We start from the raw sequence: 27125 nt of genomic DNA on the forward strand, positions 1-27125 counted from the left end.
TGACTTGCCTAGATAGAGCTAAACACCACTCCCTCACAGGGAATCACCTGCAATCAAAACACGATTTCAATAGCCCTTTAGCTGTAACCAACTAAGTGGTTGGAATGAATGATCACCTTGTCTTTTACAACTCTTTACTTACAGCTTTAGCAGGCACACAGCCTGCATATATTTTAAAACAAGGTTTTTAATAACATTACTGCCACAAAATGTAAAACATATATAAGAATTTCTACATTTATCACATCTGTCTGCAGGTTCACTGAGCCAAATAGTAGAATAAATCATTTCCAACCACTGGGGACAGTGTTGTATCAAAAGATACACTGAAGTTTGTTCCATAAAATAACAGCCAAGTGACTTGACTGGAACTATACTGTTGTTCAAGATGGTTAACATAGTTGCCATATTGAATGCATGTTATTCATTAAATATTTTTGCTCATGCCACACATCCTAATTTGCACATGCAGGGTCTAATACATACTGCAGAGGAATACATTTTAATTTCCCCTCACCTTTTTGTATATTGTCACTTTTGATGCAAAGCAATGCAATGAATGCATTGGCCAATTCAATGAGCAAGCAAGACAAGGTTCTTAAACTAATAGCTACCATGTCAAAGAACCTCGACAGTGCAGAAGGAGGCCATTTGGCCCATTGAGACTGAGCCCTTTCTCCGATAAAGCACAATACCTAGGCCCAATCACCCGTTCCTATCTCCGCAACCCCACCTAACCTTTTGGGCACTATTGGAATGGCCAATTTACCTAACCTGTATATCTTTGAACTGTGGGAGAAAGCCAAAGCCATCATGTAAGCTAAGTTTTTATTTGCATTTTTTTTTCTCGATCCAAGATCATCGTGTACAGGCAGGAGACATCGGGAACCATTTTTTTGGTAGGTTAATGTTTCATATTATTAATATTTAGCCTTTATAAATATGTTTAAAATGCAAATCAAGTGAGAGGAATATATATATATATCTTTTAAACTTTGGTTTGTCATAGAAACATAGAAAATAGGAGCAGGAGGCCCTTCGAGCCTGCTCCGCCATTCATTATGATCATGGCTGATCATCTAACTCAATAGCCAAACACACTTCCCCTCCCCATATCCTTTGAGGCTGCTAATTCTAATAGAAAGGTACGTTCCTGCGTAAAGTGAGTTTGGAGTCGCAGAAAATGAAAGAAAGGTTTTCTTTTAAACTTTGGTTTGTCATGAGGATGTTAATTCCATTAAAGGAACAATAATGGATAGAATGGGTTTGGAGTGTATGTAATCTTTAGTGATCACTAACTAGAGTATCACTAACCTAAGATACTCTGTGTTACATGGTCACGGGTTCTGTGGGTCCTTGCATTGCTGATGAGCCCGATCTTAGAGCCGCATCTTCAATCACTCACTTTGCAGGAGATTTCAGAATTGGGATGGGTTCTTGGACTCTAGGCCGTGGGTATTCCTTTCTCAGCCTCCTTTTCCAGGCCTCCTTGTGCCATCGGGTATTTTTGAAAAATTGTGTCCCTTCAATCAGGAGGTTCTTCAAAGTAGACATTTTCTGAGCAAGGGTCTCCCAGGCATCGATGGCTATGTTCTATTTCTTGAGGTAAACCTTCAAGATGTCTTTGAAGAACTTCCTTTGTCCTCCTCTTTTTCGGGAGCTTTCCTTGAGCTGGGTGAAGAAGTTTTGCTTTGGCAGACGGACTCTGACACTCTAAACATACTGGCGGCCCAACGGAGTTGGTTTCGGATGATCACGATCTCAATAATGGTGCTATTGACTCCTTCAAGGACACTAATGTTAGCACGTCTATCCTACAACTGATTTAGAGCAAAAGTACATTTGGAGAGGGACATTTTTAAGATGTGTTGATTAAGAGTCTCCCTGATGTAATGTTCATCATTACTAAACCTCAGTGATTACTTCAAATACTTCAAAAAAGTTCAATGCCTTAGTTGATGTCTGCAAGCCTCCTGTAAGTTAATGTGAACTATTTCTATGGCAGGTATGTGACATTATGGGAAATGTTCAGAATACAAAGGGTTAATGTCATATCATAATTAATCACTAGATGGCGCTAGATGCAGAACTAAATTAAGCACTGACTCACAGACTTCTGGGAGAAGGCTGGAGAGGAGAGCATTGGAGTAGTGAGAGAGATCAGAGTACAGTTACAGATAGAATGTAGAGACTAGTGTCAGTTGAGTGTAGATTGTAGATTACTAGATTATTGTTTACTATCAGAGTATGTGGTCGAGCTTTAATAAGTAGTGATAATAAATGTTAGCATTGTTAATTAACTTAACTTCTGTGGTCTTTGTGAACACTACAGCAATCCTGATGACAAGAATCACAAAGAACACCACAGAATGCAGTGCAGATCCAAAATCTTTACTCATGGCCGGGATTTTCCGACCCCACGCAGGGTCGGAGAATCCCTGGGGAACGCGAGAATCGCGCTCCGCCGCCCCAACGCCGGCTTCTCGATTCTCCCCCGCCGATAATCGGGCGCCCACGGGATTCCCGCTGCGCCAGTCGAGGGCCATTGAAAGTTGCCGCCCGGCGATTCTCTGGGCCCCGATGGGCCAAATGGCCGCCGAGTTCAGCCGAATCCCGCCGGCGTGGGTTACTCAGGTGCCACACAGCGGGACCTGGAAGGTGTGTCTACGAGGGCCGTCCTGGAGGGGGGGGGGGGCAGGGAGATCCGACACCGGGGGGGGCGGCTCCCATGGTGGCCTGGCCCGCGATCGGAGCCTATCGATCGGCCGGCGGGCTAGTTCCGTGGGGTCCTATGTTCCTCCACTCTCTGCCATATTGCCCGGGGAAGGGAGCCCCCACGCATGCATGGAATCATGAGGGCTGTAACGTGCTTGCGCAGAATCACGGCGGCCATTCCGCACATGCGTGAACCCGCACCGGCCGTTGTGCGCCGGCTGGAGCTGCGGGGACCACGCCGGCGCTGACCTAGCTCCCTAAGAAGGGGAGCATTCCACATTATTGGGGACCATTCACGCCGGAGTGGAATGGTTGGTGCTGTATTCACGCCGGCATGGGGACATAGCCCCATTATTGGAGAATCCCACCCCATGCTTCACCTCCGCTGGGTCATCACACTTATAGCTTGGCTTCTTAAAATCCTTGAACTTCTTTTGATGCTTGGACATAGGTGCAGGGATCTTGAAAGAAGATTCAGGCTACATCGCTGCCTGGCAAGGAAACAATTCAATTACCCACCCTTAAGAGAGTACAGGCAAAGGATATACCAAAATAATGTTAGAGGAGATGTATGCCAGGATACTGTGCTTCAGCAGCTGCTGCTTCTGGACTTTGAATTTGTAAACAATTGATATGTCTGAACCCTCTCTCATAGAATCAAAGTATCTCTACAGTGCAGAAGAACGCCATTCAGCCCATCGAGTCTGCACAGATCCTTCAAAATGCCACCCTACCTAGGCCCACTCCCTCATCCTAGTCTTCCAACCCCTCCGTCAGGGGCAATTTAGCATGACCAAACCACCTAGCCTGCACATCTTTGGACTGGGGGAGGAAACCAAAGCACCCAGAGGAAACTCACGGGGAGAACGGGCAAACTCCACACAGAAGTCACCAAAGGTCAGAATTGAACCCAGGTCCCTGGTGATGCAGCAGTGCTAACCACTGTGCCATCATGTCACCCATCCTCTCCCCCATCATCTCACTCCTTCCCACTCTCCCTGTTCACCCGCTTTCTCCTTCACTCTTCTTCCCTCTTCTCTCTCTCTCTCTCTCCTACCCCCTTCCCCTCCACTTTATGAATAGATCACTGTGTGTAAGTGAGAAAATATATTTTATTGCAAGAAAGTTGGAAAAATTGAAGTTATTACACAAAATGTCATTGTTCTGCTGATAATGTTAAATGCTGAGTTAAATGTTAACTGGTTTCAAAGTTTGATACTTAAAAATATTATTTTTGTTAATTAAACTTTACAAGCTCCTACAAATGTTGCCCTCAAACATTAAAACACAACATTTAATTGTGAGATAATTAGAAATGAATTGAAGTAAACAAGGCAGAAACATGATAACATGGATAATATGGTGGCACAATAGTTGGCACTGCTGCCCCACAACAACAGGGACCTATGTTCAATTTGGACCTTTGGTCACTGTGATGTGTTTGCACATTCTCCCCGTGTCTGCATGGGTTTCCCAGAACCGTGGAATAAAACCACAGAATTCCTACAGTGCGGATGGAGACCATTTGACCCTCCAAGTCTGCACCAACTCTCTGAAAGGGCATCCTACCTAGACCAACTCCCTTACCCTATCCCTGGAACCTAAGCTGTACATCCCTTTACATTAAGGGGCAATTTAACATGGCCAATCTATCTAACCTGTATATTTTTGGACCGTGGGAGGAAATTCGACCACCCAAAGGAAACATGGGGGGAATGTACAAAGTGCGCATGGACAGTGACCCAAGGCCGGAATTGAACCCGGGTCCCTGATGCTGCAAGGCAGAAGTGCTAACTACTGTGCCACTGTGTTGACACCGTTTCCTCCGGGTGCTTCGGTTTCCTCCCACACTCCAAAAAGGCGCAGGTTAGGTGGATTGGCCATGCTAAATTGCATTGCTAAATTGCTTTACAAAATTGGATTGTGGATTAGAAAAGTGGTAAGTGTAGTGTAATCATAAGTTTGAGTGATTAGAATGCACATACCTCTCTTTGATGTGGTTGATGTTTGTAAACATTGGGGTTTCAGCACATAGAGTCACTCATCCATGAAGGGAGATGAATGAATCAAGGCTGCAGCTAGCTTGTGGAAGCTGTCAATCACAGCCCACTATTAGAAATGAATGAATGGGTTGCAGCTACAGGATCTAATGGGTTTAAATACAGGTCACAGTTCTCTTTCCAGATAAGAGCTACAACTGTAGTTTCTGTCATTGCCCCTGTCTGGATTGCTCTCTAGCTTCCAGAGTGGAGCTTATTCTTGGTTTGGGGGGGCATATATGGGGGGGGGGGGCTTCTGTAGGGGTTCCTTCAGTTCGGGGCTCACCCCCATTCTTGGGGGAAGGGGGTCACCCAGGCAACCCAGGGGTGAGGGTGCTGCTTTGCGGTGGGGTTGGGGGGGGGATAGGGATCTGCTTTGCGGTGCGGTGGGTTGGGTGGCCGCATGACCTGACTATCGGACCACTTGCTCATAGCAAGGGATACAGAAGTGTTTCCCGATTTGTGCTCCCAGGGAAACAAACATCGGTTGCAATTCTCCTGCAGCGGGTGATCTCCCAAATGGCGAATCTTGCTATTAGTCTCCCAAATGGAGAATTCCGACCATGGTACAAACAGAAAATATGAAGAAGGGTTTTTTGGGAATAAAGGTTTCCCTTATGTCAGAGTACATCTTTTTTCAGTTCAGTTTTATTTATCATTTGAAGCCATTGATGTTTACGCCTTGCAGCATACTCCTCAGTCAATGAATTCCATATTGTATCTCTGACCATTTCTGTACTCAAAAATAAAATTACGATAACAGTTCTGTACCGACTGACTTATTGAATGCATCTTACCAGTGTGTTTGGCAATCTCGCACTGCTGATTTGCCCAACAAGCATGCAGATGTCATCACAAATGCTTCTATTGTGGGTTAGCAAAACATTGAATAATCATCAGATCTGGAGACTGTCAGTCAACAAAAGCAAAACAGCATGATCAGTCGCATTGCTGGTAATGGATCAATGTTATCCTGGCGAGGAACGATAGCAATCATGCGGTATTAGTTGATGTGGAGCAAGCAGCACTGACATTCTGTGTTAGAAGTTGGAATTTGCTGATTGTAATCCTAAATAGAATTCAAAGTTTGTCATGTCTTACAAGGCCCCTTTAATTTTTCAATCTGAACTGAAACAGCACCAACTGCTGAAAAATGCAAAGCCATCTTCAAATTTGGATGTCAGAACTCAACACATCACCCACAGGGGAGTGTGAAAAGAGAGACATTTCCTGTAGCATAGTGGTTAGCACTATAGCTTCACAGCACCAAGGTCCTAGGTTCGATTCCTGGTCACTGTCTGTGCGGAGTCTGCACGTTTTCCTTGTGTTTGCGTGGGTTTCCTCCAGGTACTCTGGCTTCCTCCCACAAGTCCCAAAAGGTGTGCTATTAGGTAATTTGGACATTCTAAATTCTCATTCTCTGTACCCGAACAGGCGCTGGAATGTGTCGATGAGGGGCTTTTCACAGTAACTTCATTGCAGTGTTAATGTAAACCTACTGGTGACAATAAAGATTATTATTATAATCCTGGCACCCATCGGAACTCATAGTTGATGAAGGAAGAGGCATTATAATTACAAAAACTATATGTTGAAACAATGATTGCCATGGGCAGACATGCCCAAAACCTCTCGGAAATACACAATGGCCAAGGTATTTCAAGGCAAGAGTTCCAGCCCAGAGAGAGAGATTTCAGGAGACGCGGACAATGTGTTGTGCTTTACTTTGTCTTTTCTGTGGCTCTGTTCCAATTAGTGCCTTCCGTAAATTTGCCCTTCTTTCTGTGTTATCTATGTCCTAATGCTTAGAGTCGGCAGATATCAAATTAGTCATGCAACATAAACACTACTAGTTAACTACACCTGTCGACTAAGACAACCTGTACTTAACTTCGGGCACCCGGCTTAGGTCAAAAAACAGGGGCCGCTGTTCGGTTCTGGATCTATCGGGTTCGGAGGAGTAACTGCTGCTCAGCTGGGCTCATCCGTCTGGTAGCGAGCGTTGAACTTGGACTTGCTTCTGGTGTTGCTGCACTAGGAGATGGCCGTGACCGGGGTACCAGGACCAAGAGAGAACGAACATATGGCAAACTCGTCTTCTTATACTCGGGGGGTTTTCGCGCTCTTTTGGGCGGTCCTTCGATTTTGGCCTTACTAATTGGGTGATCCCTGATCACTCTGTTTGATTCCTTAGCCAATACGTGGGCGGGGATCTGGATGGCTGGGCGTGTCCCAAGAGGTCATTGACCCCGTTGTTTGCTTTTCCCTTGAACAGGGAGTGGCACCGAAATGCCTGGGACTGTCCCGGTTGCTCGAGTACCAGTCCTTTGTTTTGGTGGAGGGGCCATCAAATGCTAATCGGCCCCATTAAAATGCTAATTGGACAGAGTTTCGATAACGCCTGGACTTCTTGCTGACAAATATGCATTTCAGGCTCTGAGCCTGTCTGAGTTCTTGGCTTGTCCATTTTACACGCTAGGCTTTGCGTGTTTCTCTGTGCCCAGTTGGAAGTGGCCATCCCAGATGGCTACAAGTGTTAAGAAAGTCTTCAACAGAGGAAACGGACTGAGGAGTTCTCTCTCTCCTGCTCTCTCTTCTGGAATAAGAGTGTCACTTGGTTTGAGAAGCCAAATATACTAAAACCTTCCAGTAAACCAAGATCTCTTATTAATTATATCTTCCACATCTGGCTGCATCTAAGAAACGAGCTAAGCTAAATCGGCTGCAACATTTAAATTTACAGTTCAAGGTCAATGAAGGGACACTTAACTATATATTATTTTACTTTTTTCATTGAACTCTAATCCTATTGTTCACAGTTTGAATTCTTAAAAGCATTTTAATTTGAAAAATACATATCCTCATGAAAAATTAACTCATCCTTTATCGTGAACAATGAAAGAGGTTGAATAAAGGGGAGCCAGTCCACCCCTTCTCATCTGGTTGTAACACATGGCTCAGGTTTGGAATCCCAGCAGCAGGAAAGGCTTCAGATTCTGACTGGAGACTCTCGTAGGCACTGTTGAAAGTTGACCACTTGCTTGCATCATGTCTGCAATCAAGTTGTTTTCATCGCAGATATTGCTACCAAAATTCAGAAACTGCTGAAGACTCTCAGTCGTGTTCTTTCTGGCTTCCTGGCAAAAAGTTGTTCAAGTCTGTGAATGGGAGCTCATTAAATTATTCACAGCGCAGTTGTTGTTTTTCCTGAACTTGGCAGCTGAGGATTTCTATTTCCATGAAAGGTGATCATGATCAAACAGCAGGGACAGATGGGGATTCAAACAACCACCAGGGAATCAGGGGGGTTGAGATAAAGCAGCAGGAGCAGAAAAAATCAAACACAGGAGAAATCCAAAAAGTGATGCCAGACTGGCACCGCAATCACCGCAACACAGGAAAACCCAAGATTTTAAAGGCAAATATATGGATTTTGTACCAAGTACTGCTGCCTCACAGCTCCAGGGACCCAGATTCAATTCCAGCCTTGGGTGACTGTCTGTGTGGAGTTTGCACATCCTCCCCGTGTCTGTGTGCATTTCCTCCGGGTGCTCTGGTTTCCTCCCACAGTCCAAAGATGTGCGGGTTAGGTGGATTGGCCATTCTAAATTGCCCCTCAGTGTCAAAAACATTAGGTAGGTTTACTGGGTTACAGGAATAGGTTGGAGGCTGCAGTACGGGTACTCTTTCCAAGGACTGGTGCAGATATGATGGGCCAAATGGCCTCCTTCTGCACTGTAGGGATTCTATGATATCACTATTTATGTGTTTATTATTTTTAGCAGCTGATCAGAATTTAAGGAGCACAAGTTTTAGGGAGCTTTAAAACATTTAAAACACAACAAGGGGAGAAGCTGATTGTTAAGTCGCTGGAAAGCGTTTTTGATTCCCACGATTGTTTCTGTACGTTGAATTAGTCTAATAACTAGAGGTATGCCAGGGCACTGCAGTTCTGTGAAATGTGCATCCTGTGCAATGCAGTAACTCCAGGATGCTTCCTGTGTCCTGGATAACCACATATGCAGGAAGTGCCATGAGCTAGATGAGCTCAAACTCCAGGTTACAGGTCTTGAGCAGCAGCTGGAATCTATGTAATGCTGAGATTCAGAGTTGAGAGTTTTGTGAAAAGTACATTTCAAGAGGTGGTCACACCATAGCTCAAGTGTTATTATGTACAGAGGGAATGGTTGACCATCAGACAGTCAAGAAGGACCAGGCAGGTAGTTCAGGAGGCCCCTGAACCTATTTCACTCTCCAACATGTATTCAGGTCTGAATATGGGTGAGGGTACAGATTTCTCTGGTGATAGGCCGAGCCAAGTCCATGGCAATAACTGCATAGAGGAGTAGCAAGAAGACTGGCAAGATAAAAGTGTCAGAGGATTCTATATTTAGGGCAACAGACAACATTTCAGTGGCTGCATGTTTGATTCCAAGATGCTATCTCCTTGATGTCTGGGTTAACTATATCACTGAGCGGCTGCAGAGCGCTCTGATGAACAATCAGGAGTCTTGGTCAAAAACAGTAACAACAAAATGGGTAGGAAGAGTGTTGAGGTCCTGCAGGCAGATTTTCGGGAGCTAGGAAATAAACTAACAAACAGGTTTTGAATGGTGTCAGCCTCTGGATTATTGCTGGTGTCACGCACATAGAAATAGGAGAACTGAGAAGATAAATGCTTGGCTGGAGAGATGGTGCAGAGGATAGGGTGTTTTATTTCTGGGACATTGGGACTGACACTGGAGGAGATGAGACTTATATTAGTCAGTCGAATTGCACTGAAAGCAAGCTAGGACCAATGTTCTCAAGGGGTGAATTGCTAGTACTGTTGAGAAGGGTTTAAACTAACAGAGCAGGAGTGGAAACCAGGATGTCGCATCAGAAATAAGAAACAAGTTGCACAAAGGATTGGGAGAGACAGATAGCATGAGAGTAAGAAAGAATAAGTTATTAGGTTGAATGAGTAAGAAGGGTGCAAAAAGGCCTAATTTAGATTTATAGTGCATGGATGAAACAATACATGGTAAACAAAGCTGCTAAACTGCTGACACGATTGGCAGTATTGACTAAGGAAAGTATTACAGTGTTAGAGAGACAGGATGTTTGGAGGGGTCCAGGATAGGATCTATTTGGATAGGACTAAGAAACAAAGGATGTACCATGACACCTCTGGGTGTTTTGTCTAAGGCTCAATTAGTTCAAGAATTTTCTTCATCAATGTGTTTTCTGCCAACAAGGAAACAAGCATTTCTGGAATTGGTTTTGGGGAGGAAGTTGCGTCAAGTGTCAGCCTGGGAACAATTAGGGAACAGTGATCATAATATCATACAGTATCACAATATATTTCCCAGAGGAACTCTGCAGTAATGTCCTGGGATTGAAATGATTGACTTGGACATTGTTTATAGTAATAAAATGATTGAAGAGCTTATTTGGACCTTATAACCCTGGATGTAACAGAACCAATGGGAGTGATTGAGATGAAATAGAGTGTATCTTCTTGGCTCCATATCATCTGAAGCCCCTTCAGTTTATCTTTTGACATATTGCAACCTAGTATTTGGAAGCATCGTATGCAGAGCTCAAAGGCATAATTGGTATAGTACGCTGCTTAAAGCTCTTCGCTGTCGCTAGACCTGAATTGTAAAAAAAATGGGTACCCGAGTACATATAGTTGAATCGTGACCTCATTAATAAGTATTTATCTAATTACACGGTGGCACAGTGGTTACCACAGCTGCAGGATCCCGGGTTCAATTCCGGCCTCGGGTGATGTGTGGAGTTTGCACTTTCTCCCCGTACCTGTGTGGGTTTCCTCCAGGTGCTCCAATTTCCTCTCACAGTCCAAAGATGTGCAGGATAGGTGGAGTGGCCTTATTAAATTGTCCCTTTGTGTCCTGAAGGTTAGGGGGTGTTACTGGGTTATGGGGATTGGGTGGAGGCGCAGGCTTAAATAGCGTGCTCTTTCCAAGGACCAGTGCAGACTCGATGGGCCAAATGGCCTCTTTCTGCACTGTAAATCCTATGATTCTACAAGGAATTGTATAGTATGATTTGATGGAATACTCCTGTTGAATTGTGTAACATGAGCTCATTAAAGGCAACAATCTGGTTTTGTGACGTTACACATTGGCATTTATCAATAACATGCTCATGATTACCTGAATTCCATCAAGGTCACTCAGCTCCAGAGTTCATTACCGCCTTGGTTTAAACTTTCATAACCCGTATGGGACTTACGGGTGGGAATAATTGTCTTCCCCATTTCCCTGACAGAGAACGAGCTCCCCCATTAAGGGGTGTGGGGGAACTTCGAACTATGGGTTGTATATAAGGTCGGCCAGTTCGGCACCAACCTGGTAGGACCTGGTTGGGACGACCGGGAGCTGTATATTGTAGCCTTGTAAATAAACCTTAGTTTCTTTGATAAAACTCAGTGTGGACACTCCATGACTTCTTAAAATAAAGATGGACAAAGGAACTGAATTCCAGAGGTGAGAGTGACTGTCCATGAAATCTAGGCAACATTTGAATGATAATGTCATCAAGCAGTCACAGCAAATTTCAAGCCAATGGGAAATAAGAGGAAATATTTCCCCTGGTTGAAAGGAGTACTTTACAGAACAAAGGAAAGATGGTTTGAAGGTATTAATCTCAGTCTCAAGACATCGCTGTCGGAGTTTCACAGGTAGTCTCTTTGGCCTCAGTTGTTTCAGTAGAAGGTCAGAAGTGGGAATGGTCACTGATCTTTGCACAGTGTTGAGTAAAATTCTCAACAATTGCGATACTGAAGCACTCTGTGTTTACAAGCAGCAAGACCTCACATTAAGGCTTGGGCTGAAAGGTGGTAAACAACATTCTCACCACAATATGTGCCAGGCAATGGTAATCTCCATCAAAAGAGAATTAAGCTAACCCCAGTTAACATTCAACAATCTTACCAACACTGACTCCCTCACTATCAATTTCTTGGGCATTACCGTTGACCAGAAACTTAACGGAACAAGCCATGAACATACTGGGGTGAATTCTCTGCCTCCCCAGCCCCTTGTTCCTCAGTGGCACGGCGGTGCACAACCGCTGCCTGCCAATGGGAAACCCAGCAGCTGTGGTGCCATGTCGGCGGAAACGGGAATCCCGCCGGCAGAGAATTCACCCTGCTATGTTTACAAGGGCAGAACTTGGGAACTCTGCAGTGAGTACCTCACACCCTGATTCTCCAAAGTCTGAACAATATCTGCAAGAAAACCATTTGCCTGGATAAGTACAGTTCCAACAATACTCAAAAATTTCAATGACACTCAGGACAAAGCATCTCACTTGTTTGACACCATATCGACCATGTGAAGCATTCACTTCCTTACACCGTTGTTCACTTAGCACACACTTGCATGATAGCACAGTAGTTAGCATTGTTGCTTCACAGTGCCAGGAACCCAGGTTCGATCCCTGCCTTGGGTCACTGTCTGTGTTCCCTGTGGCTGCACGGGTTTCCTCCGGGCGCTCCGGTTTCTTCCCACAATCCCGAAGGACGAGCTTGTTAGGTGAATTGGACATTCTGAATTCTCCCCCAAGTGTACCTGAACAGGCGCCGAAGTATGGCGACTAGGGGATTTTCACAGTAACTTCATTGCAATGTTAATGTAGGCCTACTTGTGACACTAATAAAGATTATTCTTATTATTAAAGGAAAACCTGAAGAAGAAGGTAGATTGTGAGACAGGAAGGTGCTGAAAAATTTGAATCAACAAGCCATTGCAACCAAACAAACAGTTTAACCTGTTCCAATGGGAAAATGTTAGGGTGAAATTTAATGCTCATGGTGGTAGGCACAATCACTAGATAGAGAGTTGCTGGCAAGCCTGCCCTGGCCCCAAAGAAATTTGGTGCCAATCAAAAAATTACCTGGTGGATGTCAGTATTCTTGTGGTCAGGGCAGATATCCTGCCTACAAGAGTCGCTGGAAAATCAGAAATAATACCAGCTGCTCCACTAAGAACAGTAGCTATTACCAGAGTGCTGCTGGAACCAGGAGTGAAAAGTATCTAAGGCAGGATCACTGGGGCCAATCAAGGAATGCCTTGAAAGATGGGAGAGGTAAATTATTTTAAGGCAATGTGGAGGTCTTCCCCAGTGGGGTGAACTTTTCATCAGTGGGTCTCTTTGTTGGGCATGTGCCAAAGTTGGATGGACCTCCCTCCCCTCCTCACCTAAGCTGCAGGCATAACTGCCAGGGTCCAGGCATGCTCTGACCCTGCCAGTGGCTTAATACCAGCGGTGGCGGGATACGTGGCCACGGAAAGCCCTCAATTTGCTTGCAGACAGAAGGGCCGGTCGTGATCCTTCCTCCCTGAACTTTATTGGGGAGAGTAAGGAAGGTGATGGGGTCTGCTTGATTATACAGTCTCCCATCTCTGAGCTTGCCTTGAGGTTGGTGGGAAGAATATTAAATTCTACCCATTGTACCTATTTTAATTGAAATCAAAGTTAAAGACTTAACCTCAAATCAAACCCGTAATTTGAACTCCTCCGAGTACAAGCTGTAACATTTACATTTGTTTTCTCTCATCATGCCAAACACAGCCGAAACTACGATATGTTATGGTTTAGATTCTGTGGTTAATACGAAATGTCAAATACTTTTACTTGATTATGGATGCTGAGCTTTCGAATGGCAGTAGATGTACTTTAGTTAACTAGATATTAAAAAAAAATGAATATTGCTTTGTGCTTTGTGAAAAGTGCTGGGTTCTAATCATTGCAGTCAGACATGCCACTCACATTAACCCACAGGCTGTGGCTGTTTCTTTAACTGAGTTGATTTATGTCGGTTTCATTTCATGTAAAATGTTAGATATTAGCAGCAGATCCTGACCCAGTTCAACCATATTGGGCACTCTGTCTCGGATTTTCCACACAATTTCTCCTACACATGAATGTATGATAGAAATAATAATTTGGTGTTAACAACTGTTATTCTACTTGGAAAATTCTATTTAGTGTACATTTTCTAGGGCAGCATGTGGCATTGTGGTTAGCACTGGGACTGCGGCGCTGAGGACCCAGGTACAAATCCCGGCCTGGGTCACTGTCCGTGTGGAGTTTGCACATTCTCCCCATGTTCACATGGGTTTCCCCCCCACAACCCAAAGATGAGCAGGTTAGGTGGATTGGCCACGCTAAATTGCACCTTAATTGGAGAAAAAATAATTGGTACTCTAAATTTATAAAGAAAAAGTGTAAATTTCCATTAGAAATTCAAAGATCGAGTTGACAGCATCCTGGAAACTATTGGAGACATTGACCTCATTGATATGACTATGACCTTAATACAGCGGTTAAAGTTATACTCTCACTGCAGCTAGAAGATGCATTACTATTCCATAATGTTCAATTTGTCAAAAAAACATTAGATTTATTAACAAGATGCATTGGAAAAAAAGTAGATAAAATGCACTGATAACAAAATCAGAAATTTAAACAAAAGTACAGTTCAGACAATTCATCTTTAGATAGATGTTTCCACATGGAACTAGACTGTTTAATTCAATTTGTTTCAAAGATAAATTATTGCAGATTAATTCATGTCATGAGCCAAGCCTGCATTGACATCTTAGCATTATCGGCAAGTGTTATTCTCGAATAATTTGTAAACCTAGATATCCTTGATGATCCAGAGATGGGGTGTCATAATCTTTTTATATATAATTGGCATTTTTTTGCTTTGTAGCAAAACACATACATTTCAGGGACTTACATATAATCACTACTATGCGTCAACATTTCAAAAGTAATTGATTTAATTCCGTTTTAATTTATTTTCAAACAGAATTGATTGTTTTTTTCTGCATGGGTAACATTAAGATGATGAAGATTTCTTTTCATTTCCTTGGAAGGAAACCGGAATTTTTGTGCAGTTAGAAGTTTATATCCAAAGACAGATTTAGTTATCAGAATATACACCCTCACTTCAAATTTTACTATTTTTTTTGCCAAGCCAAGCTGGTCGGGGTTGGAGTAACATGAGTCTACAAACACATTCAATGAATAGTGTGGACCTTGTTATAAAATTAATTATTGCTATTGTTTAGTAAGCTTCTTGTTATGTTAAGGAATTCTTAATGGTTTTAATTACTTCATAGCTTTCAATTAATTCACTTGAGTTTCACTCCTAACCATGATATTTAATTGACAATAACAGTGGGAGCAATTCACTGGCCGTGTTAAGCCCAGTGCCAGTCCTGCTATGCGGGAGAGTCCCAAAACGGGATTTGCGCTGGAGGCAAAATAGTTTTCGATTCTCCCTGTTCACTCCAGCTGGTAAAATCAGGATTTTGTAGAGAAAGGGTGAGAAACTAATCACAGCAAATTTTCATTCATTTTAATCCTCCAGTGGGAAATCAGGCATGAATCACTACAGGTCCTTAAAAATAGGGACCAGGTCCCATGGAATCTGAGGGACAGCATGGTAGCATTGTGGATAGCACAATTGCTTCACAGCTCCAGGGTCCCAGGTTCGATTCCGGCTTGGGTCATTGTCTGTGTGGAGTCTGCACATCCTCCCCGTGTGTGCGTGGGTTTCCTCTGGGTGCTCCGGTTTCCTCCCACAGTCCAAAGATGTGCAGGGTTAGGTGGATTGGCCATGATAAATTGCCCTTAGTGTCCAGAATTGCCCTTAGTGTTGGGTGGGGTTACTGGGTTATGGGCCATCCTGTTCCCGGAGAGGGTCGGTGGTCCAGCAGCAGGGCCGGCAATGCTGCCTGGGAGGCAGTGGCAGCGGCTGTCAGCTCAGGCAGCATGACCAAGAGGACTACCATCCAATGCTGGAAGATCAATGACCTCCACCGAGTTGCAAGGGTAAGTTTCCACCTCTCACCTGGCATCAGGTCTGCCCGTCACCCATCAAATTCCAAGGCCACCCCCCACAAATCAATGGCTGACACCTCACAATATTCCCGCATCAGATTCTTGCACTTGCTCCTCCAGCGTAATCCCATCGTGTCTAGGTGTTGTGCCCACACATGACACCCCGATCCATCATGCGTACGGTTCACAATGCCCTCTGTTTGTTTCTGCAGGAGAAGATAGCCCATAATAAGGGGGAATGGGCCAACTCAGGGGTAGAGTCCCATAGATCCAAGTCCTCACCCACTATGAGGAACGGTCCCTGAAAATCGCAGGGTTGACTTTGGAGAAAGCAGTCACCCACAGCAAGGTTGGCCTGTGCTAGAGAGGTGAGAATCCATTTCCCCTTCATCCAATCCACATGACCTATGTCAAATGAGTAGTCCACGTCAGACAAAATGATCCTTCCCTCTCACTGACCACATATCCATTATCTCGCAGGATCCACCTCAGAGGAGAGCTCTGAGGCTCTGAGGAGGCTCTGAGGCGGCTATCATTGAGGCATCACAGCTATCACACCAACATTCCACCAGCGCAGAGACACATAGCTCGGTGGGCGATATTAGTGGTCAGGCTTCTGGGGCACAATCTGGTGAGCACCAGGCAGCTGCTGATGCACATCAGGTGGAAACAGGAACATCCAAGGGAGACAAGAGGCGGAGGTCTGTTGGATCGCAAGAATCAGTTGGGACCCAGTCAGATGCCGAGCTTCTGGACAAGGTTCTCCCAGAGCTGATGCAGATGATAGGACACAGCAGTGACATTCAGGAGGGATGTGAATGAGACTCTAGCAAGTGTAAATCCGGTTAGAGGAGTCCCAAAGACTAGAGGAACAGGAGATGTTGCGACAATACGTGGCACCGAGGCTAATACTGGCAGCCTCAGTGGAAAGCCTGGAGCACAATGTTGAGCCTTGAGCGATGGTGTCCAAGGTATGGCTCATTCTGTGACATCCATGGTTGTGTGCCTCAATATCATGTCGCAGTTGCTGACGGACATGTTCCAGACACAGGTGGACACTGCTGAGGCACTGCAGAGTATGGCCCAGTCACTGAGGACCGTCGTTGAGGGCGTGCGGAGCCGTCAGGACTGGCAGAACCTTCTGAATCTTCAGAATCTTCTGGAGCGCACTCCAGTTGCCCCTCCAACCAAGGAGACCCCCATGGCCCTATGGGCACCACCAGGGAGGAGGATGTGCAGGAGGCCAATGCTGGGTCTGCCACCAAAGAGACGATGGCGGTCTCCAGTACTTCCAAATTCCCCCCTTACTGTCACCACTGCATCTCAAGGTCAGCGAGCAGAACAGGTTGACATGGCAACGCCTGTGAAACCAGTCAGTTTTCTGGGGCCCACCAGCTCCAGATCCTCCAGATGACATCCACCAAGGGCATCAAAAGCCACAGGGCCATGATACATGTGTCCGCCGGTCAAAGCACACTCGGTGGCTCCCCTGCTGCCCCCGCAATGGGGTGGGTGCACCAGGGTGAGCCATCATCTGGCTGGTCACGGGTTTCGCTGGGACACGCCCATCCCGTGGATCGGTCAGGTGGGGTCTGTGGGCTCCTAAGGAGGTGACCAGGGTGGGGGGGGGGGGGGGGGGTGTGCACCTATACAGCTGGTAGTGCTCCGCACAGTGGGCAGTCAGTGGGGTGCGCAGCCAGATCGCTGCCTTGCAGAACATGCCTGGACACCCCGGTCCCCAGGGAACACCCCAACCCCATCCCCATCCCCTGGTCACCTCCTCTACCAACCCCGATCCTGGCAGATGCCCCCCCCAGCCAGCGGTACCAATGGCAACCCACCGTTGTGCCTTTAGACTTTTGGCTTATCTCTTCTCCCTCATCAGCCACAGCGCCTGTTTCCCAATTATAAATACCACAAGTGAACCATGCCATCGTCACCTCTGCCTGGCTAACGCAGAGCATCGCGCGGAGCTGGAGAATACTGGGTCGGGTCTATCAATGGTATGCTGATGTGGAATTCCGATAAGGTTTGTCAGGTGGGCAGGATCCCCCAATACCTCCATAATGGGGGCTGGGGGCCGTTAGGCAGCAGTGCCAACTGGGGCAGCCTTCAAAGGTGGCACCACGTGTTTCCAGCAAGAGGAGCCTGTTTCCATAATCATGACCACCCTTTTGTTTTGTCTATGAGGATCAAGATTTGGTGAGAAAACTGGGGCTAGATTCTCCATCAGCGGGATCCTCCCCTTCGCCAGCAGCGTACTTACGGCGGCAGATTTTGCAATTGTGTCGGGGTGCCCACAGTGGGAAACCACATTAGCGGGCTGCTAGAATGGAGGATCCCACGGCCGGTAGGGGCGTACCACGTCACGCCAGAAATCGGGTGCGGCAGGATGGGGAATCCCGCTCCTGGTCAGTGCAACTGGTGAATTACAATTTTCCACCTGAGCCTGATGTGAATTTTGCCAAATTCTGGGAAGATTCCACCCTTAATCTCACCGTGGAGTGAGTCTCTGCACTTGTGGAGGGTGCGGGTGACAGCTGTGACACATCTTCGACGGTGATGTCTGAGATATCCCCCTCTGAGCTAATCGAGTCAGTGCTATCCAGGGGGCATGTGGATCCGGGCTGCACTTACGATTAGCGAATAAGCCGAGTGAGAGATCACCATGGAGGTTTAAGAGATGGGTGAGGAGATGCAGTGAATGGCAAAAAGCAGCCACAGCCTCTCAGACAGGGCGGTCACCTTGGTGATAGGACCTTTTCTGTTGGACTCCATCCAGTAGTCTGGTCAGGGCCCTGTCCGACAATCGTGGAGCAGGTTTTCCAGCTACCATCCCCCTGTTGTATTTGGAACATGTGCTAGGGAGGCGTTTATATGGGCACCCCCCCCCCCCCCCACATTGATTTCAGTGATTAGGTTTCCCTGGGATCAGCGGATCAGCGGGAGTCTGCCAATAGAGAGGTGTGCTTCATGTGGAGAAAAAAACATTTGCTTGCGAGGGTAAAATCCATGAGATTTGGAACATGGCCTGGGATTCTTCACCAGCCGCTGCCGGTAGCGGACTCCTTGATGCAGCAGAGAATCGAAAAATCGGCTTTTGCACCTGGTGTCGGCAGGCACCGATCCAACCACGATGCCCCAGCCCCCCCCCCCCCCCCCCTCCCCCCCTGCTGGCGGCGGGATCGAGGTTTGCTCCTGCACTCCAGCAGGAGAATGGAAATGAATGCAAATGGGTCTTAACAACCTATTTGCATGCACTTAACGGACCTGGCACCTTATTCTCCAGCCCACCGTGATGCTCCGGACCTCTGGCCCGGGTATTACATGGGCAGGAATCACAGCAGGTCTCACCAAACGTGAGTCGGACATTGTGGTCCAAGAGGGTAACTCCTAAAGGGAGTTGCCCCCAAATTCCATCTGAGGGCCACCCTTCCCGCCCACGATGCACTACCTTCCCACCACTCCTCTACCAGACTCCCCAATGCACAGGAATTCCCCAGAATCCCCTTTAATAGGGAGATCCCACTCCCAAGAAACCCCCTTAATAGGGAGACCTCGCCAGGCAAAGAACCCCTACAGTGCAGAAGAAGGCTATTCGGCTCTTCGAGTTTGCATCGACCCTCTGAAGGAACAACTTATCTGGACCCACTCCCCTATCCTATCCCTGTATCCCCACCTTACATGCAAATCCCTGGAACCTGAGGGGTAATTTTATCATGGCCAATCCATCTAACCTGCCCATCTTTGGACTGTGTGAGGAAACTGGAACACCCGGAAGAAATCCATGTAGACACGGGGAGAAAGTGCAAACTCCACACGGACAGTCACTCAAGCCAGTATTGGACCCAGGTCCCTGCCATTGTGAGACAGTTGTGCTAACCACTGTACCACCGTGCCATGTGTGTTTTCTGTTCATAAGTATAGTTCTGTCCAATATAAGATGCTTAACTAATGGTTTGCATTGTGATTCTTTCGTTTTTCACTATTTGGCAACTAGTTGTACACCTCACGACAAAGAGTGGCAACATGTTGAAAATATTTGAGGAGCATCAGTAACTTAGACTAGAACTTTTACCACAGAACGCAATGCAAAGAGATGGATTGAAATTTAGATTGACAGGCTATGTTAGCAATTGCTGTGAGCATCTTTTCAGAGCATGCTGATTCTCTGATTGCCTGAATAGTCTTTTTTTTTTGCTTATTTAGATTCAATATGTGTTTCCAGACCCATGGTCCTGACTGACAGTCCAGAATTGAAATTGACAGACTGTGTTATGAAAGGCTGCTCAGAGCTTTCTCTCCCAGTGTACAATTGTTTGGTTGGTCTTGCAGAGTTTAATCAAGCGTAAGTTTTGGAAATGCCGCTATGGACGAACGAGTCAAAAACATCAAGGAAAGGGCTCACTTAAGCACACATTCAAACTGACTTAGTCTCCTCAGCTTTGCAAATAATTCTCAGTCATGTACAAGGAACAGACAGGAGCCATAATCATAGGAAGAAATGATGGACTGAAACATAAATTGTTTGCAAATAGAAATTGTCGTGTCATGGAAGTAACAGACCATGTGCTAAACATTTTACTGAGGGTTCGTGTTAATAATATTTGTAGTCATAGATAACAAAGTGAGAGTGATAAATCTTCAATTTCAGATTCAGTTCATTACAAAATATTTGTCCGCCCTCCCTGAATTAACCGTCCCGCCGGATCAGATGGTGCGGTGCGGCCCCGGCTTCTCTGTCTCGCCAGCCGGTCAATGGGGTTTCCCATTGTGGGCAGCCCCATGCTGTCGGGAAATCCCTGGGCTGCCGGCGCAATGGAGAATCCCGACAACAGAGACTCCAGCCCCTAATGTTTGAGTGCTTGTCAGTCGCAGCCTTTAGTTCCGTACTGACGATTTCCAATTCTCTCACCGAAGGTAAGTCTACTTGGTTCAACACACTTGCTTCTAAAGGGAAGGATAAGTAGAAAATAAATTATTCTGTCTACATTTTGACATGTAACCAACAGTAACAAGAAAATTTACATTTGAAATTTTGATATTTAAGCAATTGTTTGAGGTTAGCTGTTGTGGTTTAAATCTTCGAAACCTGCTCAATACAATAGCAGCCAGATATCCTCCCATTCAAAAATATAATCGCTGTGACAATGTCAGTGCAAGTCCCAGCATTATTCCCACTTCCTCCTGCAACCAATGGAACCAAACGGCAGCAGCCAAAGATGAGTAAACTAACAGTGGCCTACTCTAAAGTAATGCCAAAATTCAGTAAAAACAGCTAAAAAAAGGCTTTTTACATCCCAGGTAGCCCACAACGACATTCTAGCAACTTACCTAAGATGATAAGGCTGCTTTGAATTGTCTGCTCCAGCTAACCCTCCATATGTTGGCACTATGGGCGAGATTGGTGGAAGATGGTGGCATAGTGTTAATGTCACTGGAAGGGTGATCGAGAGGCCCAGGCTAATGCTCTGGAGACATGAGTGCAAATTCCACCATGAGAGCTTAGTGGAATTTAGTTTCAATTAATACATTTTGGAATTATAAAATTAGCCTCAGTAATGGTGGCCAGAAAACAATCATTGATTGTTGTAAAAACCCATCTGGTTCACTAATGTCCTTTAGGGAAGGAAATCTGGTATCCTTACCTGGCCTGGCCTGCAACTGACTCCAGACCCACAGCAAAGTGGTTGACTCTTTACTGGCCTCTGAAATGGCCCAGCGAGCCACTCAGTTGAAGAAGGAAATTAGGGATGGGCAGCATTTCCAGTGATTCCGAGAAAGAATAAAGGAAATAAATCTTGTGGAATTAGTCATTGCTGGAACAGAAGAAGCAATTTACATTTGGGAATCTGATTTTTTAATGGGTAGACTTTGTGAAGATTCTTTCCCAGAGCAATGGCAATATCATCCTGGGCTCATCTCCCACCTCATCCAATGTGTCTCACTCTGGCCTGGAGGTCCTCGTATGTGCTCTGAGGGTCTGTAGTGTGGTGAGTTCTCGCAAGCATGAAAGGAAGAGGAAAACCTCTCCAACCAAAAAGACTCGATTGAAAGTGGCTGGTGAAGCCAGCAGCAGGAGTACGCTCCCTCCAACCTTAGGAGCTCAGAAGGACCTGATAGGTGAGTGGCATAATACTTGCATCTCTCTCTCTATATATATATATATATCTCTATCTCTCTCTCTCTCTCTCCCCCTCTCTCCAGGCACCTCACATTATTGTCTGAGCAGTGAACCCATATTCATTCTCAGCTTATCGCTCTCTTGAAATTATGGCTGACAATCGCCCTCCATAATGGTGCTTTTCGTCCCTCCACACAAGCTGTTATAGGCACTCACTACTCGCTGCTTTCTCCCTTCAGAGGTGGAGAGGAAGGTGCCAAGTGGTCAGTGGGTGGGCGGCGGGGGTGGAGCTACCAGATGTAGGCATCTTGTCAGACATTGGCAATGTGAGTCTAGTTGCTCTATTGAGGAGGGTCTATTCAAAGACCGCTACAGCTACCAGAAATGACCTACCATGAGAGTCTGAGCCTTCTCAGGCACTGAGAAAGCTGGTCCTGTCTGTTGTGCCGTGGTGTTGCGGAGAAAAGTACAGATATTCGACCTCAGTGTACTTCACTCTTCCACTCATGAGAAACCAGACGAAGACTCGTGGAGTAAAGGACCCAGTTTAGTCACAAGCTAGCGAGGGCTCTTGGCATTAGGACACCAAAAAGTCCAGACTTAATGAGAATATAGACAGTCATAATGCAAGATTCGCTTACAAAAAATTAGCAAATACGAATCATTTGTTACTAGTTATCTATATCCAATCAGGACTAGTGATTAAGGTTACATCATGAATTGTTTCTGAGAATAATTAACCAATCACATTAATGGCTCGCATGCTTAATTAAACTATTCAATCATTACAAAGGCATGGATATTGGTTTGCAATTAGTGATATCAGTGCCCTGGTATCTGGGGTGTAGCCATCAATCCTTCCTCCTCTGCTGTTTAATGGCTCCTGTTGAGGCATGGATTTATCAGCCCACCTTGCTTGTTATCAGCAGCCATACTGAAGACACCACAATGGTTCCCTGTTACACGCAGTGGAGTGGACCTTGAATTCAAACACATGCAGTTTCTCTGCCTAAAAACTGGCTTCTCAGAGATAAATTGTGCCCTTGTAATATCTGTCATAATTGACAATTCCCATAGTCCGAAATGAAGAACTTAACTTCCCCAGTAAAATGAAGCTGTAGGTTTTAAACTGGTTCAAATATCTAAAGAAGCCTAAATTGCCCTCTTCAGTAGGCACCTTGTTCGGGGCCTCTTCTCTCTCCAGCTGGGTCTCAGTATGTATCCCATCTGCCCTGCGGAGGGGCATATGGCTGAGGAGAAGGAAGTTGGTGCTGCTGGTTGTATTGCTCCTGCTCCTGCTGGAGAAGTTGGGTTGGCGTGTCTTCTGTTCTCCTTCAGCAGAGGCTGTGGAGGGATGGGGTGTGTGGACGGGGTGCGGGGGGCAGGGGGCTGGTGGCGTTGGTTGCTGGGGTTGCTGCATAAGTTTCTCCCATGCTGTGCTGAAAGCTGTCAGGAGGGCGGTGCTGCAGAAGATGAGTGACATCTAGAAAGGTGATCTGCCTTCCAAGAAATAGGCAATCTCCGATCAAGCAGTGATTGCAATATCCAAAGGAATGGGGCCTTTGAACAGCAGTCTCTCGCAGACTATGGTTGGAACTCTTCAAGGTAAGAGCTTGTTAGTTTCTGTGCAAAACCCATCCCACAGTCCATTCGTCTCATTCACCCTAGTGAGGTCCAGGCACAGCATGGAACACGTGCGGTATTGGGAAAGGAGAATCCAGGGTTACAAAGTCTCTGAATTGCCTTTTTATTCAGCTCAATTGTTTTCCCCGCAGAACTCAAAACCCACCCTGCAGAAATCCAGAAGAGGTCGGGCTGGCATCAGGGTGGCAAACCAATGTAAATTTCAAGGGATTTAACCCCTTGCTTCAAAACCTCCCCCTCCTTGGATAGAATCCCTTTGCCTCATGTTTTTTCTCTTGGTGGATATAAAAAAGCCCAAATGAAATGCTTTTGGATTCTAGTGTCAAAGGGTAATGCTAGCTCAAGCACTGGATTCCATTCACATATTAAAATATGAGAAGCCTTCATTTCAGGTCACCATCTAATGCCAGCTTTTAACAATGTAACCCAGGCACTCTGTGTGGGTACTTCTGATACAAACATCAGACTGTAAAATTCGTAATTTCAATGCTGAAGCTTTACTTGAAAAATCATCAGGACATGAAGAAATTTCTACCCCATAGTGTGATAGCATTTCTTCATTAACTTTGCAGCTTACTCGTGCAGATGTAGGCCCAGATGTTTGCAATGATAGAGAGGCTGAGTTCTGCCTTTCCCATCCAGGACTGGAGTCGGGCCGTGATTCACACATGAGTGATTCGCAGAGGCAGCCGACCATTTAGATCACCAGTTTCTCTGGGAAAGCGGGACTTTGGAAGGTTAGGGGTATAAACCCGGAACGTGCTGATTAGAACAGGTAAGAGGAGGCCTGAACTTGATGAATTTGTTTGGATAGCCAGGGTACTCTTTTGGAGAGTTAAGGCACCCTATGAGATTGTTAAGGTTATACATGATTATGCAAGGGCAGCACGGTGGCGCATTGTGTTATCCCTGCTGCCTCATGGCGCCAAGGTCCCAGGTTTGATCCTGGCTCTAAGTCACTGTCTGTGTGGAGTTTGCACATTCTTCCCATGTTTGCGTGGGTTTCGCCCCCACAGCCCAAAGATGTGCAGGCTAGGTGGATTGGCACGCTAAATTGCCCCTTAATTGGAAAAAAATGAATTGCGTACTCTAAATTTATTTTTTAAAATACATGTTTATGCACAAACTTATTGGAGCTGTCAAAGAACTGCCCAGTTGTCGAAAATTGTCCAGCTGTCAAAGCTGTCAAGGAAGTGTTCAAGGATACTAGGTGAGCTGGCATTGAGGGGGCAAGAGGAAAAGGTAGAGGATGGAAGGCATGACTTGGCATAGGGTGGCATGGATGTGGCATAGGAATGGGCACAGGACTGAGGGGCTGACATCAGGAGGGATGTTTTTTGTTTTAATCTTTTATTTACTCAAACAAAATGCTAGAGCACACAGGCAGGGCATCCACCCTGCCTGCCTCTGCACGTGGCAGTCTCTGCACTCATTTCAGGGTCATCTGTCCTGACCCCGATTTTAATTCTCCTACCGCAACTGAAAATCTCATCTGAAATGAAATGAAATGAAAATCGCTTATTGTCACGAGTAGACTTCGATGAGGTTACTGTGAAAAGCCCCTAGTCGCCACATTCCGGTGCCTGATCGGGGAGGCTGTTACGGGAATTGAACCGTGCTGCTGGCCTGCTTGGTCTGCTTTCAAAGCCAGTGATTTAGCCCAGTGTGCTAAACACACTGTGGGCGGACATTTTTAAAGACCAGGTTCACAGATCTCGGAAATCTCCTGGCTTTGACCACCTGACCCGGAGACAAACATTTAGTCCCTATTATCCAATTGATATCTTCATACAGCTACTATAGTCCTGCTTTACATTTCTCACTGAGTTCTGTTGTAATTCATTACCACTTCTCTATGGATTTGTCAGGTTTCCAGTTTAGTTTTGTTAGCTGGCCCATTATGCTCCTGGATGGCACAGTAAGCAGGCCAATGTGGGGTTGGGGTTGGGGACAGTGGTATTGCTGGGTGTACAATGGGAGGGGGAGCTGATGGTGGCAGGGAAATAAAATTGGATGGGCCATGCCAGAATTATTGTTCCCATGGCCTACCCATAGCCCTGTGGATAATCGACACATGACATTAAGGAGGCAATAGGCAGCCTTTCATCCACACACCAATTGAGACCCTAAAGTTCCTCCTGGCCAGGGATTCCTGTGCCCACTGGAGACCACTCCAAGGTGAGAACATTGCGTGTGTGTCCCCCTTGATCTATCATCCTTGCACCCCCTGTAAACCCTGCAACCCCCTATCCCTTTTGAGCCCCCACAATAGGGCTTGCTGGCTTGACCCAAGTGTGAACCCAAACTGAGCTCACAGCACAGAACATGATCCTTGAGGACTGTTGCAATCCCAGCTGTGGCCACTGTTCCGACTTGTGCTGCTGGACAAGAAATCTGCCATCCAGTTGACTAGCTGTCAGCTGTCCGAGGCAGGACTTCCTCCTTGATGGAGATGGAAGTCCCACCTGGAGCCAATTAAAGTCGTGATGGCTGTTAACTAGCTATGGGCAAAGCTGTAGCTGAGCTCACCGCCAACCCCCAGCATAAACTTCAGCCTGTTGCATTATGCAGGTCCTCAATAGCAGTTGTCTTCTACACAGGTTCTTCAGCTTCCCCATGAACACATTTGATGCCACATAAAATATTCCAGCCAGATCTTCATGCTAATTTTGACTTTTTTATTAAATTACATCCAAGATGCAACTTAAATCATTATTCTCTATTCTATTATGTAAGAATTTAACAGTTTAATAATGTTATTCAGTGAATAAAATCCTGATCTGCAAGCACACATTTGATAACCATTATAATTCGAAATGTAGCGAGCTGGTCACCTGTGTGGCGATTATAAGCTAACTGTCAAGACAGCATCTTGTCTAAATCGTTACCCACTCCCCTGTATCGAGGACATTTATGCCACATTGGCGGAAGGTTCCACCTTTACCAAACTGGACATGAGTAAAGTGTACTTGCAGCTCAAGCTCCATGAGGCCTCCAGAATGTTTGTCACGATCAATACCCACAAAGGCTTCTATGAATATACTCGTCTCCCGTTCGGCGTCTCCTCAGCCTGCACCATCTTTCATCATGTGATGGAGGGGATTCTACACAATCTTTCCCGAGTAGCAGTCTGCCTTCACAATGTTCTCATAACAGGTGTAATGGAGGCCAAACATTTTCAGAATTTGGAGGAGATGCTGCAACGCTTTTCTGAGCCTGGTGTCCACCTCTGTTGGGAGAAATATGTTTCAAACAAGGGAAATTGTATATTTGGGGTACCGATTCAACCTCGACAGCCTCCACCTGATGGCTGACAAGGTGAAAACTGCTAATCAGGCTCCAATGCTGATGACTGTGAAGGAGCTCCATTCATTTTTGGGTGTAGTTAATTGTTCTGGGCATTTCCTGCTGGATTTGGCCATGACCCTGCCCCCCCCCCCCCCCCCAATCCCAGTGGTTGCTGCGGAAGGACAGGCTCTGGTCGAGGGGCGCGGTGTAAAGCTCTGTTTTCCAATTGGTGAAGTGTGCGTTGGTCTCCTCCAAGGTTCTTACGCATGATGACATCACCAGGCCAGTATAGTTGACATGCGACATCATGCCTTATGGAATTGGTGCAGTGCCCTCACACCTCATGGGTGATGGCCTCGATCAGCCCATCGCTTAATCCTCGGGAACGCTGACGGCTGTGGAGCGAAACAAAGCTCGTGTTGAAAAAGAGGGCTTGGCGGTCATCTTCG

The sequence above is a fragment of the Scyliorhinus canicula genome, chromosome 4 (genome assembly GCF_902713615.1).
Source record: "Scyliorhinus canicula chromosome 4, sScyCan1.1, whole genome shotgun sequence".
NCBI classification, from domain to species: Eukaryota; Metazoa; Chordata; class Chondrichthyes; order Carcharhiniformes; family Scyliorhinidae; genus Scyliorhinus; species Scyliorhinus canicula.